This window comes from Cyclopterus lumpus, chromosome 5, assembly GCF_009769545.1.
Source record: "Cyclopterus lumpus isolate fCycLum1 chromosome 5, fCycLum1.pri, whole genome shotgun sequence".
In the NCBI taxonomy this organism is placed as follows: Eukaryota; Metazoa; Chordata; class Actinopteri; order Perciformes; family Cyclopteridae; genus Cyclopterus; species Cyclopterus lumpus.
Window position 1 is genome coordinate 21,195,487 of NC_046970.1, and position 22,832 is coordinate 21,218,318.

The following is a 22,832-nucleotide window of genomic DNA, read 5'->3' on the forward strand; positions in this document are numbered from 1 at the left end:
CCAGCGCAGAAAGTGTTTTCCCCGGCTCATAAACGGTCTGTAAACACATCCTCTGTGAGACCATTACTGGGAAGATAAAGTTAATATGTTATTTCCGCTCGTCACCGGATCCGCACATACTGAACATACCGAAATAAAGAAGAAGACCTGTACAATGTGGATTATCTGGAGTGGAAACATGTCGGGAAGCTCAATATTCAGGCAGTAAATTCTGTCAGCATTCCTCAATATGAGGGTTGACAGGTTTGTTGAGACTTAATGGACAGATATATATATATATATATATATATATATAAAGACATTTGACATTAAAAGATTTTTTAGGATCAAGAAGGAACCAGATCATTCAGGAATTTTGTAAATGAAGCCACATAAACACACCAGAGGAGTTGTCAATGCCTTTTGGTATATATATATAAATAAATAAAAATATATATATAAATATATATGAGTTTTATATATATCAATATATTATATATATATATATATATATATATATATATATATATATATATATATTTAGTAAGACTGCCACTTAGTAAGGTGTTATGTTACACCTTACTAAGTGGCAGTCACCTGACACACATCTTAAAACCTCTCACAAAAACTCGATCCTACTCGCGTATATATATATATATATATATATTTATATTTTAATCAGGACATCTCTGCCAGTCGTTACTTTCAAGCATGGCTGCGGAAGTTAGAAACCAACGTTATGGCTCCCTTGCAACATGACAGGAATGCAAGCGACACATAAACAGAAGTAAATGGGCTGTAAATCTAAATGACACCAGCACACTCCTGTAAAGAATCCACAGGAAATGTTCTTGCTTTACGACACTTCAACAACGATGGTCCCTCTGGCTGTCATGGGATTTAAACCTGTGACCTTTTCAATCGCGGGACGGACCTGTTTAACAATAAGCCGCCTTGCTTTTGTGACTCTGTTACCCGTTTCCATCTTTTGTGCACAATCCAAAGCATTTAACTGACTGGGCGAACTGCTGGTGGTGTAAAACGTGATCCTAGAGACGCCACCTCCAGCTGTGTGTTCAAGGTTTAATCTCCACCAGCGACTCTTCTGAAGTATGTTTAAAGGAACATAACTGATAAAAGGGCATGAAGGTCATGTATGTGTCGGCAGCTGATACGTACAATATACACTTTTTATTTATATGTGCATTGAAGTTCATTCTTGACCTTGGAAATAGTTTGACAACACAATACCGACTGAGGTTGACTTAATGGATTCTTCAGTGTCCTTCAGGGGATGGAGTTTTCTCGTGGAGATGAATCAATATAATTGTTCAGTAGTTCTAAACGAAACAAAAGTAGAAACAGCTGTACTCATTGGCTTCTGTATTTAAACCTCACACAAGTCAGAAGGAAATAATTAAATAAATGTTGTTAAAGTCACCTAATCTGTTTCCCCTTAATAAAAAAAGCACCTGAGATTGCGTGTGCAGTATCACAAACCCTGAACACGATGAGCCATCACGGACGATGGATGGATGGAATAAAAACTGTAGATATTTATTTGATCTTAACAGTGACTTTAGGCTGATTTGACCTGCCAGTTAATACCAGCAGCGAACACTATGAGATTTACATGTTTGTGTATAATGTGTCACTAACGCTGATATCCGTGTAAAGAGTGAGTTAAGATATGAATCTTTCTGCTCCGAGCTATTATTTCACATCTGCAACATAATTGTTTCACACATATCAGGCAAAAGAGCAATGGCGTTAATAGAAAACAAATGTCTCAGTTATTTTGAGGACCAGACAGCTGTAATAGCTCCTCAGTGGTTATTAAGAAACATTCAGTCAACAGTCTTCGGCTGGAGGAGAATGGCAACATTCATTCAAGCTACTAGGTGGGCTACAAATATGCGCATAACGCCGCTGTACAACATTAGTGTGCGCTGGGTCATCTCACATCGCACTCCTCATTGAGCCTTGAAGCAGATGGGCTGCAGCAGCACACGGCCACCTGACGACTGCAGAGTGGAAAACACGCTGCTTGGTCAGATAACAAGGATGCTGCAACTGGGAAGGAGGTGGTGGTGTATGTCAAGTTTCAAGTTTGTATTTGTTCGAGAGAGACAATTTACATTGATGAACACTTTAAATTAAAATGTAAATGCGCCCAATTACAGAGAGGAAAAGGTCATGCCAAAGTGCAGTAGCAATGAACTACAATCAATTATAGTCTATAGCTGCCAATACACAACAGTTCGGTAATAAAAAGTTAACAATGGATGAAAAAGAATCGCATATATATATATATAGAAAAGAAAAAAGAGAAAAACTCACAGAAGACTTTTCACATTCATCATATTCCACACATCATATGTCAGGCCCCTCTGTGTATAGTACTGGTGGTTCTGGTTTGACTTTATCTTCCTGAAAACACCTGTCGCTTCCCAGACTTAACACAATAAAACACCATTGGGATGATGTTGAACAGGATGTTTTCAGCACAGTGTGCCAACAATAACACAGCTCTTGATTCACAATGACCATTCCCCGAGACCTTGTTAAAGTCCTGCCGGCTGTGCTGGGGCCGTGCTCTCCCCTCAAATATACAACCAAAAGCGTTGTTTTGTATGTGCTGGTTTGGGTGCAACAACTGTATTTCATGCTGCTACAAGACTCCTTATAACCACTAGTTCCATTCCTACGAATGCATTTTATTAGCAGCCCTTTTAGCCTATATCTTCACTTTAATTGTGATTGTTTCTTACTACGCTTTGTCGTAAATATTTATTCATGGTGTGGGCTATAACGGAAATATAATTTAATATTTTCAAGATTCATATACTATGCACATAATGTATGATGTGCATAATGCTGTTCATTTAAGTTGTATTTATATAATACAAAACATTTCATTCTCAACTGTTTTGTGAAGATTGATGGGCTCAGTGTTCAGGAAAAAAATAAAATAAAGCCAACATCTACAATTCCGCTGATGAAGATCATGTTATCTGGTTGAAAGTTCCAAAACAACTACGAAATGACAATTATAAATCAATTTACTTTCAGATTCTTTATTAATTTTGGATAATTTCAGCAGTGGTGGAAGAAGTATTTAGATCCATTAGTAAAAGTACTATAAATATTTCACTTCTAAGTACAAAATGTACTTAAAATAAGTTAAAAATATACTTAAAATAAAAGAACCTTACTCATTGCAGAACACTTTTCCCTGCCAGTGTATTATTATTATTAGGCCGATGTTGTTTTGGGATAAATATAACTGCTGCATTAATGTAAATGTTGCATTTTACTGCTGTAGATGTTTACATTAGTGGTCATTTTAACTCCTTTATCTGCTGTTGGGTGGTTTTATTCCGAAATCCTCATGTCTTTGTGGCGGTGATGTGGCAAGAGAACCTCTTATATCCGTTTTTTATTGTAAAAAATGGTCTATTCTTCTAAATAAGTAGGAACATGACTAAACCCGAAATGAAGGAACATTTCATCCTTTAATTTAATATGGAGATTATGGTTTTCACGGGACAGGAAGGTTATGAAAAAGTCTGAAGCTCATAAGTGTGGTAGTATTTAAAACGACTTGCTCTACTAAACTGACAGTAATGAATCAGGATTCCTCACTCTTGAAATAAGTCAAACTGATCAGCATATGAAACCTATAAGCATTTGGAAATCATCCAGGAGATTATCGAGGAAAGTACTGAGGACATCATAAAAAGAAACACACTTCACAATTTGACATTGAACGCATCATTTCCGTGACTATAGTTGTGGCATTTTATAACACAAACTAGTCCACCTGTCAACAACCATCATGTCACTTCATAGGTTATAATGCTGCGTGTGCTGCATTCAGGTACTCACATCAGCTGTCGTCCGTAAACGTCACTTCAGGGGAAACAAACATTTTGAAGCACCTGGCTGGTGAACCCACAAAAGGTTAATCGACCCTGAAGGTGCCAAAGATCACCGCTTCACTTCATCAAGCTAAGTAACTTATTGCTGCTTCCGCCGACATGCTTATTGATGTTGTGGCTTGGAAAGTATCGAGCTATGAGGTCCACCAGGCTGCTGGCTGTTTGGTTTGTTTTGATTTGCTGACTGCTAATATCTGCAATGTTAATTGTTTTATGTTTTAATTCATGTTTGAGTGCTTTTTTATGGGCTGGATTTCCTTTTCGGTTGTCGTTTGTCTTTCTCTCAAAACATTTGAAAACGTCCTTAATATGCCTCGTAACATTTTTGCTTGCTTGCTTGCTGCACAACTTCTGAGTCTTCGCTCTGCTGCTGTGTATCAGATGAATATGCTTCTTTTTTTTCTTCTCCAGCACACATTAAACCCTTTAAAACACAGGTGAAAACAATTACATTAATCAGGCTGTGTTGCATTCATGTGCCCCCAGTAAGCCATACCACCTACAACCTTACTGTTAGTTACATTACATTACATGTCATTTAGCTGACCCTTTTATCCAAAGCAACTTACAATAAGTGCATTAAACCATGAGTCCAAACTCAGAACAACAAGAATCAAGCAAGTACAATTTCTTCAATAACGTTAAACTACAGAGTACTATCCGTAAGTGCCATTTAAGTGCCATTTAAGTGCTAGTTACACCTGCTCTCTTTGCTATGATAAATATGACACATTGAACTGTCTTTCTTGAACATGTTCTTTTACTGGGTTTATTGATCCGTCTTGATTAAGTAGTATAATTCTGGAATAGTTGGAGGTGTTTTGATCGGTATAGTCTATACAATAGTTGATGCCTGGCTCACCAAAAGGTTCAATGCTCTCATAGCTCGAGTTCCCTGAGTTCTCCTGGAGCCTCCACATAATGGCGGTCCAACACAATTTTGGGGATAAAGTTAAGAATTAGTTCTGCATCTGTGCTGTATTGATCTTGGCGCGAGCTTGTAGGAGGTGATGACACCCAAGCGTAGCAGCTAAACATCTACTTTTCGTTCTGTCTTCACATAATAAATCCAGTTTGTGTGAGGTAGCCCGCCCGTAATGTAAAACCTGTGTGCTGTATAGTTCAGGCAAACAATTTAAAACTTCACTCGAACATGGGAGTGTGTTCCGGCTGCAGCACACTGCATGTCACAGTTTGCAGTAGAGCTGGGACATTCAGTTGGTTGACGGAACATTAATCGGCAAAAAGAAATGAAATCATATTTCAAGCTAAAACGCCAGACGATATGACGATTTGTGCTATTTTTGCTTGTTTGCTATCATCGTGATTAATAACTCAATATTGTTGTTTGACAAAACAATGAAAATTAACCTTTTTTTTTTCTTGTTCATTTTATTTCGTTGCAGTATTGTGGTCTATGTAAGCTGCTAATGTTCTGCTCGCTTTTTAACTCTGCAACTGTGTGGTGCTGCAGCTGCTCTGCTCATGTGCAAACTCTTGCTGTAACACTGCTGCTGTTGCTTATAACGCATTTCAGCATCACCTGGGCATCCACCTGGAGAGTCAAAGTTGTCCTTTTGTTATCGTCACCTCCCAGTCTCTGTTGCTCTGAGCCTGGTGTCATGGTGTGCTTGTGGAGGCCGAGGCATTAAGTTGACATTTGTTGCAGGATAGTTTGAGGCTCCCGTAGATGCAGGTACAGTATAGGCAGCAAAGGCAGGCAAAACAGTTCCTCCCTTGCTGGTGTGACTTAACTGAATCAGTTATTTGGTCTGTTAGTCCTGAATAGAGAGGCCACCCACAACCACTGAGCTACAACTCATTATCTCTAATGGAGTTGGCTTAATGAGCCTCGTCTGGAATGACCTGACAAGGAGCCTGGTGGCACACAATCCAACCTGCAGAGCAAGAACAATCTACCTCCCTCTGAAAAAACATGGCGGTGGCTTCATTCATATGGTAAAAGTCACACAGCCCTTCTCGTAACCTGATCCACCGGGGCCAGCTCTCGTTCACAGAGGAAGGGAGGTGCAGGTGACTTTATCTGAAAGCCACCACTGGGCTTTGAATGACATGCTGCTCATTACGTTCCTGTGGTTGTTCATGCAAAACTGCATCGCTTTGTGCCCTCCAACTCTGAGGTTACTGGACTGACAGGCGCAGTACAATGTGGGGATATTTATGAAATGCATGAATACTGTGGTCTGTACACTGATGATGATAGAAGCTAGTATATTTAAAAAAAACATGGATTTCTTGTTGTTGGTGTCAGAGGAAATATCCAAACTTTAAAACAGTTTGTCGTTTGTGCTACAACTTAGGGTTTTACCCAAATGTAGGTCCAAATGAGAATATTTCTCTATCATAGTGGAAATTGTCCATGACTTATATTCCATAGCCTAACTAATAAGGAAACTTTCAACTAAAATGATTTGAGTATTAATGTGTGTTTTTGGTGTGAAAAATGATAAAAATTAAATGTCACTGTAAACATTCACCTTCATGTTTAAGGTGATATTTATCGAGTATTTGTTAAATAAATCTGATAGATGGTCATGGATGGCTTATGAAGACTTGAATCCCTTAATCCTAATATGATATGTTTGTTTTTTACAATCCTGAATTACACTTTGCAGACTGGTCACTTTGTTAATTAAAGCAATGCAGACCTCAAGCATATGAATAAAAAAATAAATAAAAAATGTGAGCATGAATTGCTCTAATTGCAGTCTTCGTTTTTTTTAAAAGTTCTAAAACTTTCAAATAATTTTCTCTCCTTCGTGACTCCATTGCTAGACTGTCACCCTATTGCTGCTTGCCTCTATAATTAGACTTAAGGTGCCGTTGTGTCCTGTTTCTGACTTTCTTAACCATCAATTAACCGTGCACGCAGCTCTGAGTTCAGAGATACACAAGGACAGGCAGGAAAACGCAGGAATGATAAACATCTCCTTACTTGAAGAGTGTTTTCAGTCAAAGGTAAATATGGCATAATTTTGTTGCTATAGCAACTCTACAGTATATTCCTTCCTGAGGGTATTTTTTTTTTGAGTGACCGAAGTAGGTTGGCCTATACATGGTAAGAAAAAAAATCATTATAAAGCTGCACGCAGTTTCTGTGCAGCTATATTCTGCTTTAAATATAAGAGTTTAATAAAATAGTGACTGAAACTACTTCTTGTCTTGGTCCTGCACAAAAGGGTGAACGATAGTTCAGTTGTTATCCTCACATTGATACTCCCCTCGGCCCTGTTGAGAAATGGTATTGTCTTGCATCAGGCAGCCCTCAGCATCTTCAAATTGGTGTCAGTTTGACAAAAACCCAAGCACACCCACACACCAACATACAGCACAGCATCCGCAGATGATAGCTGGCACTGGGCTAAAGACAGTAAAACACGGATCTGTGTGGAAGATACACTACAGAGAGGTCACTGAAACACAGCTGTGCTAGATTAAATTGTAAAAGGTGTCATTTGATCCTGGGAATATGAGATGAAGAAGAGAAAATGCATCACTTGGGGAATACAATCTACAACAGACTATGTTTTTGGTTTCAAAATAAGTATACAAATATAATTTATAGGAGCTGTATTTAACATGTTGAACATTAATGTAGCAGCAAATGTCTAACTGAGCAGAGCAGAGTTATCCGAGTTTCATCGCGCTTGGTTGACGTAGCCATAGTTGGCTGTGCGTGCTTTTAGTGCATGTGAGCGTGCCCTAGCATACGGCGGCTACAGCTGATAGCGTTGTCCCCGACCAACGGCGTCGTCGCAGAAGCTTAGCACCCATCTCCGTTTCATCCTCAGGTAAAACTTGTTGTAGCTCTGTCACCACTTTTATCACGGCTAGCACCGTTAGCACCGTTAGCACCGTTAGCTGTGAGCCGCTAACGTATTCCAACACGTTTATTGTGTTGCATCATCCTTCTTTGCTGTTCCCTCAGACATACTCACACAGGGTATTGGATGCTGTGCTTCAACACAACAGTGAACATTGCAACACATTTAAGGTTACATTTAAAGTCTTGAGGCATACCTGCCTCAGCTTGTCCTCGCGTTGTAGGGAAGTGGAATCTCTTATATGGTCTTTTGGCAACTCGTCAAAGGAAACATGTTAAGAAGGATAATAGTATGCAATGTAAGCCTTCCAACACTGCTGTCCTGTAGCATCTAGTTGGGGCAGTTTTCTTTTTTACTGTTATCAGACAACTATGTGGGGAAATGTTTCCAACAAAATATGACCTTTGGTTGAGAAATGGGGCCTCTGCTGGCAGTCAGTTGTGATTTAAGGCAGATGTGTGAAAGTCTGCCTGGCGCTGAGACCTGAAGACCACATCAAGTCCAAACTGAGACCGAACTGAGTGAAGCCAAAGAGCCGAATCAGGGAGGGTCAAGTCAGTCGACAAAGACTGGAGCCCAAAGCTTTTAATGATGCAATAGACAGAAACTTCAGAGTTATCACTGAGGGGATACTTTGATTACAACATGGGGATAGCAATAGCAGCTTATTCTGTTTAAGTTTCCTGAGAGAAGATGCACATTCTGTGGAAGTTGCAATGTGATTTAGTATTTATAAGCTAGTTAGTTCCCACAAGTGGATTTTACTTCCTGTTGACCAAACAGATTATACAGCAGCCCAAACCCAACTCAATCTGTTGAACTTCATTACGTCAAAGGTAAGTGGAAACAGCCAGGGAAAGAATGTGTCGTAAAGTGCACAACGTCTTTCTTTATATCGACCACACCCGAGGACATGAAATACAATCACTGACTATGACAGAAACATTCACATGAGAATGGTAAATGGCAAATGGCAGATTTAACGAGGACAGCTTCATTGCTTGCGGATGGCTGTTTGGTCTCACGGCGCTGAGGAAACACAGCTGACCCCAGTCTCTATACACAATGTAAGTAAACACAACAGGCTCGGAGGAGAAACGGGCTTCAAGTACTCCAAATTAGTTAAATGCGCTGCTACAAGGACTAAAAGGGGGTCCGAGTGTGCTGTGGTTCAACAATGTGGCTGAAGTTTAGTTTTGGATCAAGCCTTGGCAAACCTGAGATGAACTATATATCATCGTTTGCTCTTATCTAACTTTGGCCTAGTTAAGAGTTGAAGTTCTCCTGCTAATAAGTATTATTACGGCCAATTGCATTATTTGAGGACATTACAATGGCAGACGCCAGATCAAATACGGCTTTCAATGCTTGGACAGAATAGCTGCTTTTATTTCTACAATCACTTAAGGAAAATTGTTTGGCCAGACTTTTATTTCCTCCAGTGTCCTCACTTGGCTGATGTGGAGGCTATTACTGTCATATTAAAAAAGCATGCAATTCATTTCTACATGCAATGCCAGACACATCTTTTAAACGTCAGGGATTCTGCTGATAATCAAGACATTTTTATTCGCAGTCCAACTATTTTCTCATTGATATTGACATTAGCCAAAACCAGTCATTCCCATAGACTGGATTGCAACCCATCAGTGGGTCCAATTTCTTCCATAATCTTTTATTTACAACTTTGAGCAACATGGAGCCGTTTGATTTACCGATGAGGGAAATTTAATGAATGAGCCAGCCTGTTAACTCCGCCTGCATACAGTGATTTGGTCTCATTTAAAACGTATTCAACGTGCAGTGATTCTGACGTTTTGTGTCACAGAAATTTCATAAATACTGTTGTTCTCATTTCAACCAAAGAGGTTCATAGCTTGTCTGTATGCAATAAAATAAAAGTAAAAATAGTAAAAAGGTTCAAGTAAAAAGCCACATTGGCTGTAAGTGCAAGACAGCTGGTCTAAACTATCACCTTGTGGAATGAGGGCTTCATTTCCTTTGCTGGATTTTGTTTCCATCTTTGCTTTGACATTTTGCGGCAAACTCTTTCTCTAAATTGATTGTTTAACGTCTCGGTTCACTGAGCGTCAGATACATCTGCACCTTTATGACCAATCAAAACTCTTGACACCTCCATAGCTCTGCAACCTGTGTTTTCCTTCGCTGCAATTTTTTCATATCCCTCCAGTATATTATGGTCACACCATCTCCAAATAAAGTCACCTCTGCGGTTGTGGGAGGTAAATAAAGTGACGCCACAGACGTGGCGGTGTGTTTGTAGAAATGCACATGTGGTGCCTTGGTGGACGTTTGTATCCTGTCACTTTTAGTGGTTGTCTGTTCCTTCGCCTAAGCCTTTAGTGGCTTAACAATGAAGGATCTTTTCACTCAATTAGTATATACTCTATATAGATATTCACTTTCACACTGATTTACATGCCGTTTTAATCTGCTCACTTTAGCTATACATTTTGAACCAATTTTCCAATTTTCTATATTAGTGTCAAGTGTGATATCACAGAGAGGTGCTCCTCAACGGAGATAGCAATGTAGTTACGCAATATACTATAATAAGCGATACGTTTAAGCAGTTGCTTGTTTTTCGTTTCCACGTCTAGCAAGTGGGTACCATGATCCTTGAACTGAGCCTGAGGCTGCAAGAGATGATGGGACATGTCTGCATGGAGGGTTAGATGCTGATGCAATCATAGATGAAGGATGGCTAATCGGGTTTGATGCCAGTGAAGGGAGGAATAATGTAAGCTTCTATAATTGTAGGCAATTACAGTCCTGCTTTTTTAGGAGGCAGGACAGGAGGGCAATTATCAAAATATTCATCTTTTGTATTAAGACGCCTAAACATGGTAAGGAACGGGAGTTTTTCAATAGATTTGATTTTGGATTTCACGGTTTTTATTGTTTATTGCCACTATACTATACAGGATTGCAGAATGAAATGCACTCTCCCAGTCGCTTCAGTGATTGGTCAAGTGTGTTTTTGTGTGAAAATAGGCAGAATGTGAAGTAGTACATAACTACTCCTGAGCTGCTTACCATAAAACTCAGTCTTGTCAGTATTTGCCGTCATCATATTTATTCATTCGCTCCCCTGTGTAAGCTCAGGGTTGACTGTCATCGAGAGATTTTTTATTCTATAACAAAACTGTAACTGTATACATTTCTGAAATAGGCTACGTTGAACGTGCAATGTATGCGGCCCGTTCCCGCACCGCCACGCTTCCACGATAAACTATTTGACTGGCGACACCAGGCGTGAGCGCAGCACGTAAGTGGTGCACACAGGCCACAGAGTGCCGCTCTATATAAATGAAAAAATAGGCCAATCTTCTATTTATTTTTCATGCGAGGTGCATGTGGACCTTTTAACACAGACTACTGTAGATGTTAACTTGCACATATTGGGCGACACAATCCCAAAGTGACAGCTCACTGTCGTATTTTGCCTGTGACACTAACAACCCTTCATCGTACGTGTGCTGCAGGTGTAGTCAGTCAAAAGACGTAATGGATGCAGCCTGCATCCATTACGTCTTCTACAGTTTGTAGCCTGGCCATTACTATTTTCTGATATCTTCCAATAGAGAGAGCCTTGGGCACCAGCGCTAACCTGGATTTTCTGCCAGGTTTTGCTGCCAAAAAATCCTCTAAATTTGAACTGAATTATTGCTGCCGCCCACTTGGCATTGACAGGGAGATGAGAAGTTACATTTGTGCACTACTGAATTCCTTGGGTGGTGTAACCTTACATAGAAAATATCAGAGGAAGAAATTACTTTGCACAAACTGTACACATCTGGGTTTTCTTGGTACGAAGCTGGTGTTAAAAAAAGCTTTCATTGTGATACTGCAAACCAAGTGTTGAGTACGGCCACCAGGTTATGAATGTGAGAACAGAAAACAAACGTTTAAAGGGTGCAAGATGTAGATAAACAAACAGCACTGTAAGGAACCCATTTATTGAGGTTTGGAGTTGATGACCGTAGAACCAATTGATGACTGTCGAAGTATGTCAAAAAATCTATAACAACTGTCAAGGGTTCACTTGAAAGTCTTGCAAGGAAGGACTGGATCTCATTCAATCTCCAACACAGCACAGCAAAACCAAACCAAAGTTGTCCAGTCGGATGCTTGTCTCTCAGATGAATGGTAAAAATGGTAAGAAAAATGTGTCTGATTGTCCAAAGCAGACGGATCTTTTCTTTAAAAGAAGAGGTTTGTTTTTAGGTTTTCAGAAGCCTTTACACCCGGGTTCTGCTGGACCATACATCATCTGTGACCCTGTTCATCCACCTGTGGAACAGATTGTTCAGCTTCACTGGTGCACATTGTTGCTCTGCATACCGCAAGAGATGGCAAGATTGTGTTTAGTTATTTTTCTCCATCTTCTACCACAACATTTTTTAGTCCAACATAATTTAATTTTGTTCACAAAATAAAAAAAGAAAAAAGAAAAAAGAAAAAGAGTGACAGATCTGACAAAGATTACAGGCAGTTTTTGGTTTGGAGCACAACTGGCTTTCATGCACTTTTTTCATTCCACTGGACATTTTTCAGGTGTCGCTATTTAAACATTCCTTTCAGGTCTTTTATGGCTTTTGTCAAACTGCAAAAATAAGTTAGAAATACGTAATTGTGTACAGTTTAAAGCACATTTTCAAGAATAAGACTGGAGTCTTTGGCGGAGCTAATAATTATTGTTTAGTCACGAAAAGTTCAGCATAAATATGAATACATTATTTTTGCTGGACAGAAGAATTGAACACTTCACCTTCGGCTGTGTGAACTTTCTTTTCCCATTTTTGACATTTTATAGACCAAACAATTAGTCTCTTGATTCTCTCTTAAATTTAATGACTATCTACAAGAATGAAAATAATTGTACGAGCATAATTTGCAGATTATAATTTTAAGTATTAAGTCATTTTAAGTAATTACTTAAAGTAATTTTAAGGAATTTTAATTTTTAAGTAAGTTTATGGCTCACTGTTCTCACAATTAAAGATTCAAGCATGATTTATGCTCGCAACATCTTTGAGTATTGCGAGTGTCAGTCGCGTAGACCCTTTGCAGAGGTTCTGTGCGGCAGGTTTTTAACATCCAAAATGTTCTAACTCCACCGATGGGTGGAGAAAATAGTGAAGTTAGAGTGTCTTTTTGCCGTAAGCAGTATAATAGATCCACACGTTTTCCTTGTCACGATTCCCTGTCAGCTCATGTCCGTGCGACCGCCCTCGCTGAAAGTAAATCCGAGGCTAAGCCAGCTGGGGATAAGCCATGGGAAAACACCTTCCAAAGGCCCACCACCTTTTAATAAGCATTTACGTTTGGGAAGATCAAACATATTTCATTACTCTACGTTCAAGTAATCAGCAGCACACTATTATAAGTCACAACACAACATGCATGTAGACACACGTGGCTTTGGGGAAGTCATGGTGCATAAATCATATGGTTAAATTTATAGCATATATATTTATTTATTTTCAAAATAATTTGCACACTTGACATAGTGTTGTGTAAAGGAAATTGTGTACATTTAATCAAATGTGATAGTGTTTACTGTTTTTCACTATGCAATTCACGAGATCAGAAACAGGTTTATGTTTTCACTAAGAAGTCTTTAAAGGGTAGTGAGCTTTGTTTTGTTTTTATTTTCCTTTGTTCGAAATGCAGAAAACCCTAAATCATTACCATTTAAAAATGAATACAACAAGAAGTCATGTTTAGCGTCCACTTTTCTTTTTTCAGTTGCAAGTTTAACCACAACTGCCAAGCACACTGCTTGTCCAACTCCTAATGTGAAAATACACCACCACAAGCTCCCTTTGAAGGCGGCATTGAGCATCAACACACACCGAACAAGTGACCGTGAGTTCAAAGATGCCTCAAAAGGCTGGGTGACAAGCTCCGCCCCTCATCGCAGAGAGTACAGTTGGCCTTCATGAAGATGAACTTGTGAGTGATGTAAAAAAAACAACACTTGAGAACAACCACAGATACCATCAGAGCTGTATAAAAGAAAACATGAAATCTGCTTTTGATATTTCCTTTTCCTTAATTAGGCACCGAGACCAATATCCTCCTTCAGCTCAACCCCTTCTGATTTCATCACTCTCTTTGTCGTTGTAAACTGACTACTGCCTCTTTTGTTTGAGTGCAGAGAAGCCTCCCTATTGATCCTGCAGATTGTTTTTCCTGCCAGTTGATAACTGCCATGTGGTTTATATTATAAATGAGTGGCTCTGTTCCCATATTCAGTATATAGCTCAAATGCTCTCTCTCTATCTCTATCTCTCTCTCTCTCTCTCTCTCTCTCTCTCACACTCTCTGTCTGTAAACTCACGATATACTTGGAAACCAATAAAAACTCTGCAAACATCTCGAAGAAGTATGAATTATCTCGATGCAGCGGAGTGCAAATGGGTTTATGTTAAGGTGTGTTTGAATTCCTCTTTCATTATGGCAAATATACAGTATGGACCTATCAAAATAGCATGGCAAGTCTTCTCGAGTATAATCACCTGCTATTATGACAAGAATGCAATAATTTGCTTTAACTCTGTGTGGCACACATCATTTGAGTAAAACTACCCTGCAGCAAGCTCCTCATTTCCAACCCAGCATACCATACAAATACAAAAACTGTGCAGGAATGCTTTGACAATATCCCCTAGCCCAAGGAGACAAGTGCAGGTCTGATCAGTGCTATTGTAACCTGATGAGCCCGAGGCTAAGCTTCAACTGCTTCTGAGGGGATGGAAGAGATGATCAGTTCAAGCCCAAACCCCCCACTCGCTGTCTAAAACATAGCAATTTTGATCAAATCTTCAGCAGGTAACTATCATAAAATATAAATGCAGAAAGTATACAAATGTGTGTTACGTTTAACTTGGAAGCTGCACATCTAAAAAAAAAAAAACTATTCCAAATAAAAAATTTAAAAAACGTTCTTTTCTGTAAATGATGTTTAAAGTAATGCAAACATATTACATTACTTTGCACTCCCCAGATTCGTACGTTACTGTATATTCATGCAGTATAGGTTAAGGTAAAACAGTCCTCTATACCTCTGCGAGAAGCTCTCGCCTCCCTCCACGTACACAAGGCTCCCGAGGATCACTGAAATATATTCCAGTTTATGTGTCCAATTCCACAAGATGCCAGGGATGGGAAGAACAATCTCGTTGTCAATTATCCCAAACAGTCCTTTCTGAGTCTTGCACTTGTTTGAAAATTGTTCTGAAAGTAAGTGAGAAGCGTCCCACAGGCTGCAGGATGGGTCTGCCTGCTGAGCGCTGCAGGTCCTAGTGCCTGTGTCTGTGAGCGGCCAGAACAGGGTTCATAACTCATTTATATGTTATGGTAGGTAATTAACTACCACAGTGAAACAGATTACTCAATTATATGTTTAAGTATGGTAATGAATTAACTGCCATAGTGAAACGGATGTCATTTATATGTTTATGTATAATTGATGTTCAGAAGCTTTCATGACACAAACGCTATACTGTTATAGTTGTTATAGGAGGGTCTACTAGACTAGCATACCGGTATATGGTTTATTTGGACACATGAAGTTATTCCATGTTACTAAACAAGTTTATTTTGTCTGTTTCTTTCTCAATCTTCTGCTGTTGACTCCTAGTAGTATATTATGTTTAAGCCATGCTGGCAGTGTGACGAAGGATTGGATAGTCCGCACCACCACTTTGGTCCGGACTGAATGTCTCAACAACTATTGGATACATTGACATTACATCTGGCTATTGTTTGTGTCCAGAGTATTAATGCTAATGATTATTGATCCCCTGACTTTTCATCTAGCATCACCAGAAGATCTCTCTTAGTCAATAAAATATCTATAACTCTACAAGATGGATTGGCACTTGTTTGTTTTTTGTACTCATTGTTCGCAGCAGAGGAAACCTTTTCTTTAGTGCCAACATGAGTTTCACATTTGTTTTTGGCAAACTAAACTATTTGCAATGAATTAATTTGGTACAGATATTTAGGTCAGTTTTTAAATGTGTCCGATACTTTGGTTTATGCCTAAATACCTATTCAACTAGTGACATTCCCATCACCCTCAGCTGTGTGTTTAGTGCTAATCAGCTAATGTTAGCCTGCTGACTTTAGCATTTAGCTCAAAGCACAGCTGTCACTAAGTAAAGCCTGACAGCTCAGCTGCTAGCATGGCTGCATACCATTTCATCTTTTTGCAGTTTGATGCTTGAAGTGTACACATTTCCCCCTTTTGTACCAATATATTGTTTATTGGAACACGATGCATCTCTCTCCACAGTTCATTTCCATCGCGTATACGATTTACTAGTAAATTGAGCATCTTTGGCCCAATGAATATCTTTGTGAAATTATTTTTACGGTATCAAATACGGTATTTAAAGATTTTATACAGTTATTGCATCTCTAGCGGTTTCTGTCGGCAGCCGATCAATTGGTGCATTTCTACTTGGAACTGAAAGGAATTTAAAAGTTCTGTCATGGAATTTTAACAAACGATAGTGACCGTTATCAGGTTATTAATCAACATAAGAGCGACATTTTGATTATGTAACATATTTAATAAAATGCCCAACAAGCAGAATGGTTTTATCGTTACGTTTCCCAGTGTTTAGCCCACTTTGATTTAGGTTTCTTCTTGTCAGAAGCAACAGCAGATGTTTCACAAAGACAGATGTTTATGCGATCACCACCTGAGTAATCCATTACACAAATGGGACCCTTTCCAAGGATTTTTCATTCCAAATATACTCATTTTTGGCTAATATTCTAGTCAATACTGGTGAACTTCTGAACTCCAATACTGGAATAGTGTGTTTTCTTTTCTTTCTATCATTCTAGAAAGATGAAAAACGGAGAATTCATTCTTTCCTTTTCATTTCTCTTCAAGGTTTTTGCAGGTGTATACAATCCCCCAGATGTTAAATTGGTGACATTATTATTTTTTTTTAAACTGACGTAATTGTCGACACCAAGTATAGAGTTACGGAGTGTGTTGGTGTATGAAACACAGAGTACGTGCGAGCGACATGGTGATGATGTTTCAAGGGAAGATTTGATCTTAGAAGTGAGACGGCATAAACTAATCCAGGTGTGGAAAAAGTACATATGTGGCAGTGAGTGTTTCTATGGAGCAGTGGGTCATTTCTCCCTCATCTCACCCCCATCACAACAAGTGTTGCAAATATATTTCTTTCTTTTTTTTTTATTAAATGGGGGCTTCAATGCGTTTCTATTTCTGTCACCACCAGACTCCACACATCTGGATCCTAATAAGACCATATGGAAGCTAAATCTGCTTGCCATATAACACGAAGGATTACACTCTGGCTTTGATAATTGCTCTGAACTCGGCATGCCTGGTATTTACAAGAGTGGTCATGGCCATGTTTTAAAAAGCTACCCTCGGGTTCTCTGATCATTTTTCAGGTAGCATGAGCAGCTTCATGCTACGTAACGGATCATCTATGAACATTACAGTTAGACTTTAGTCTTTAGGGAATCTGAATGACCAGACACCCATCAAAGAAGAGTTACATCAGTGGCTTCTTCCTGCTTTGGCACCACGGGGCTTTGGGGATTTGAAACCCGGCCCTCCCACTGATCTCCTGTAAAACTCATTTGCAGGAGCCTAGTTAGTCACTCAGGCCAGACCAGACCTCCTCTGCTGTTTATCACATATTTTGAATGTCTTTAGACATGGCCGGGAATAAACACAAGGAAACAGGGAAGAAGAGTAACTAAGAAATCATGTGGTTGTTTTGAGTTCAGCTTTTGTTATATGCTGTATTTACCCAGAAGGTTTGCTTGAGGTAAAGAAAATACTAAGTATTGTTAATTAGTTTTGTTGTTGCTGTTGTAGCAACTTATGTAAGCACAACATGTTTTTTGGAATATGAATTTGGCATCTGCATGTAGCCTTGGAAAACTATGTGTTTTCTTTTTTTGGGGCTTTTTATGAGCTTTTCTTTTTCCAGTAACTGTGCTTTTTGGCTCAAGGTCATGATGGGATGTACTGCACATTATTGCTTTATCTTATAATCAATGTAATTTGATCATCCAGATCTGTTATTCAATGGGATGCAGGCCTGAAACGTTGTCTTATGAATAATATAAGCTATTCAATGTGTGCATGACAGGAAGATAAGGTATGGCTCTTCTTTTACGGTGGCTCCTGTGGGGAGATGATGGGGGACGTCTGGCAAAATGAAAGTTCTCTTTCTCTTATTTCAACCTTTTAATCGGATTTTAAATCGAGGGAACGTGAGAAAACAAGGAGTTCACTTTGAACTCTGTCTTGCCGTCAATTTGTTCCAGCGCAAAATTTGATTTGAGTGGAACAACATTAAAACGATTGAATCCAGGTTGCTGACCAAAGGTGAGCCAAGTAGATGCGACGACCGTCGTCTTTACGTTGACTCTTTGTGACAAGCGCTTGGTAAAGGCACAAAACAAACGCAATGGGAAGAAATGTAATATATGTGGTATTAAACCAACACATCCCCTCCATAACTCAACCAAGGTGTCGCTTAATACAGTGTGAACAACCAGTGACATGTATGGTGTTTCATGGAGGACCACAGATCAGTCCGTCTGTTTTGTAAAGGCAACACTGTAAGTCCCAATTACTCTGAAGAAAGAAAATGTGCACGCCGTGGCGATCCACATCTGGCCTTCATCAGCCACATCAACTCAGACCCAGCGTTTAAAAAAGACAGCTGACGTCGTGGAACTGAGCAGGAAGTCGCTAAATCTTTATTCTATGAAACGTTCAAATTTGATTACCACGACGACGTAGCCGAACGAGATGTAGCGCAGGTCCTCTTCACAGCCGAGCGTCAGCTCTCCTGGTCAACAACGGTTGTGTTACACATTGTTTAGGGTGCTCTGTGGCAGACGCCCCCGGAACGAGATCCTGTTCAGTTAAACAGATTATATGGAACCTTGTTAAACATGAAGCTATGAAGGTGCCAGTGGTGCACGCTGGAAAGCGGTGGCTTCAGATGAATTGAATATAAAAATCTGTGATCAGTGTCCACAACATGCACTCTAACTGTTCACATTTAGCGGATGCCTCAAGAATGAACGGAACACATGTAGGGTGTGCGATATTGCTTTAAAATAATAAAATATTGCAGGGTAGTACTAGTTTTGCAATGATATTTAAGGCGAAATGGAAAATACGCCTCATCATGTTCCTTATGAAAATAAATGGGTAGTGAAATGTGACCGTAGACACAGTGTATTTTGGGACAGGCGAGATGGGTTGCGTTAAAAAATAGTTTTAATTGATTTTGTTAATGCTAATTATTTTAGTTTCTGTTGACTATTTCAATATCAATGTGCATGTGAGCTGACCCGGTGTTCGACTCTTGACCTCAGATTGTTTATTCTGGTTTTAGTTCAAACGTGGGTCTTAAACTCACCGCCTGCTCCTTCTGCAACTAAACTACTGAAAAAGAAGTGAACCTATGAAAGGTATGTAAGCTCTTTTGTGGGCTTATCTCAAGCAAATTGAGCACCTGACCTAAGTAGTGATCTGAAGGATCTGTGCTCAGCCCACCAGCCAAAAACCAGGCGAAGCATGTGCCCTGTGACCTCCAGTCCACAGAACCCAGATTAGCCCGGGGCCACCAGGCAGATAGCCTTTCAGGGAAAGGCTCCCCAACTCCGGAGGACAATGGCTCTGTTGTCTTTGACAGAAAGGACCATTTCTGCATTGGATTCAATTTCTTCTCGAAGAGAAGAATTCAAAAAATGTCATCGCCATCCAGTAATTTCACGTCAGACGGTTTGGCTCTTCGCGATCCTGAAAGCTCATTGTTCTCAACCAGAAATGTCCATCTGAACCCCAATCGGCACCTGACGCCTCACTTCTCCACGGTTATTCAGAAAACCGTTTTGTCTTTTCATTGTTCGGTGGGCTCCAGCCGCTCTTGAATGTGCTCACAACCCACTGTACTCCCTGCTGAGCCTCGTCTCTGTCCGCAACGTGACGGGACTCTCAGCACATCTGTGTTTACAGCTGTGTGATGATGATGATGATGATCGAGGGGTCTATTCTCTGTAGTTAGTGTTTGTTTACAAAGGCTTCAGTGTGTGTGTGTGTGTGTGTGGTGGGAGGTTGTGTCGTTCTGTGAGGACTGATGTGCTGATGGTTCAAACACTCGCACCAAGAGAGTATTTCATTCACTTCCTTCTCCTCGGTTTTTTTTTTCACTAAAGGTGGAATGTTTGACCTGGTGGTCGCTTCACTTAGTTGCATACAATTTAAATGATTATGCGTCAACTCTACAGTGTACAATGGCAGTAAGGTAAGATGGTGAATGTGTATTCACATTCACCATCTTACCTTACTGCCACTGTAATACTTTATAAGATGTGGTAGTTTTGCATGATTTAGTCCCGGTACCTATAAATACTTCATAATACTGGTGAACATTTTCTAAAGCATACCGAGTGTGTGTACCACATAATGCAATCACGAGAGACTATTTTTTTAGAAATAATACATGTACTATATTCAGACTCTCTAAGTTTTCTCATCAGCAATGTTTTCATGCCAGAAACAACCAAATCTATGTCATCCTTGTCTTAACAAGTAGGTTTGGTACTTGTTTAATTTAAATTATCCTATTATTCATGCAGTGCTTTTCAGGAGCAGACTCAAAATTTTGCATGGGACCAAGTAGTGGTTTCAAAGTGTAATGTTACATATATATTAATGTACATACAGTATATATATTATATATATATATAATTAAAGGCCTAAAAATATGATTTGTAATGGATTAGCTTTTTCAAGCAAGTTCATACTCCATTGCTGGAGAAAGAAAATCAGTCTAAAAAGCACACTTTGGAAATTAGCAATCAGTATTGTGCAATTTGAAGCTAATAGCCGGAAACAATATTCATTTCCACTTCTGCCAGTATTTTACTGAGCACACACTCACAGTTACAGTCAGTGTGTGCATCAGTCATTGTGAACTCAATGCCGGACGTTGTACGTCATGTCAAAGTGGCGTTGTGGCCACAATAAGGGTTTGTGATATAGTCCGCCATTATCTACGAGGCACTATATCTCTGGCTCGCTGCCTACTGCCGATGCCCCGCGGCACAGATTCAGAGCCGCTGGCCAGCAGTTTTGGGGCTGAAGGCTGTTGTACCGAATCAGTGGAAAACACAGTTCGACAGAAGAGTCTGCTGTCACACCCATGAATGTTTGTCTGTCATCCAGTTGGAATGTCTCCCCGATACGTAACGTACTTCTGGTAAATCGCCTTTATTATTTCAATGCCATTTCCTCTTTTGTAAAAGCTCAAGCACACATTCTCTAGAGAGCAGCCGCTGGGTTTCCATCTCAACTGAGTTGTCAAATGTCTTTTCTTGATACCTTAGAGTCCATGAAACTAGTATGTGTGCTTTAAATTTTAATCTACACATTTGACATTTACCACATATTCAACCACATATTTCTATTCCATTTATAAGCCACATAAAGCTTTTTACAAGCACTGTCAAATCCTTTCAAGTCGTGAACAAATGCATCATCTCTGCGACCTCTGCAAGGACGTCTCATGTGGCTTACAAGGCCATAACACTGATTATAAACCGAACATAAAATCACAGAAACGCATCAGAATGAGGTTTTGATCTATTGCAAATGTCTTTTCTTGACATGGATGTGAGCAGAAGCCATCGCATTAACTTTAAATTTGCCTGGCGGTGAAAAGTGTGCAGAGGGATATCAAAAGGGCACAATCCTCTCCCTCTGTCTCTCCCGTTACCTGTCCAGAACCCATCAATTCAAAGATCGGCCCTTGAAATCAAATATGACTGAGGCGGGACACTTTGTCTAAGGGCTGGAGAGGTTTGGCCCCAGGGTTAGTGCCTATTATGCTCTTGCCCCAAGTCATTGAGGACCCCCCACTACCACACACACACAGAGGATCAGGTGACCCTGCAACCTTTGAAACTGTGTACGTGATCAAACCCTCCTCCTCTGCTAAGGGCACATTGAGGGAAAAACAGGCCTGCGTCTCTTTTAAGGGATTTATTTTCCCTTGCGGTTGCAGATACTTGGATGGGATGAATACAGTAAATGGTGTAAGTTTAATGCCAGCCAGACAGAGGAAAATGTTTTATTGAGTCATCGGTAACAACAGTGAACCCAACTGAACTGATTACTTGAAATATATAAAACATGTGGCTTATAGTCGTCCTGACTCCTGTCCATCTTTATCTGTCTGGTCTCCCACACTACCTTCCTCTTGTTTGTTAATTTTTGGGGATGTGAGAAAATGTTAAACTAAACAACAACAAATTATGATATTGACTACGGATTCAATATTACAACTTGGATATCTGTGTTACTCAGTGCCGATCCAAGAGAAGTGCTCTGTTTTTAAAGCAACTTTAAAATCTGACAAGTTCATTCTTAAAAGATAAATACAACAACATGTAAACACTGTCTCTGTGGATTCCCCTCGGAAGCACTAACATGTGTATTAATCCACAGAAAACTCAAAACTAATACAGCTATGTTAAAAAAAGAAAGAAATTCCTTCGTCATGCTATTCTCTTTCTGTGAAGTAAAACCTCATTACTGTATTTTAAACCAGCTCTAAAATGAATAAAACAATTGCATGGCAGTATGTTTAAGAGCTGTGATACTTGGTGAATAATCAAGAAATATCACAACCACTAATAAGTCATTTGAAAATAAGATACAGTATCTACAGTCTAGAAAAAAAAAAGTTATTCATGTATAATTGATATAGCATGAAAAGAAAACGTGTAGTACTCCCAGTAGTTTACAAAATACAAAAATGATTTGTATTATATTTGATCAATTAAATACTTTAATGACTTTATCCTTGGGACTTTTCTTTTTAGATCAACGGCATCGGAGCGAAACAATCCTTCCATAATTACCTGATCGCACACAGCTAAACTTGTAACAAGAAAACTATACACGCAAGATGCGGCGCACAAATATTTTGGCAATCTGGACGCCAGATGT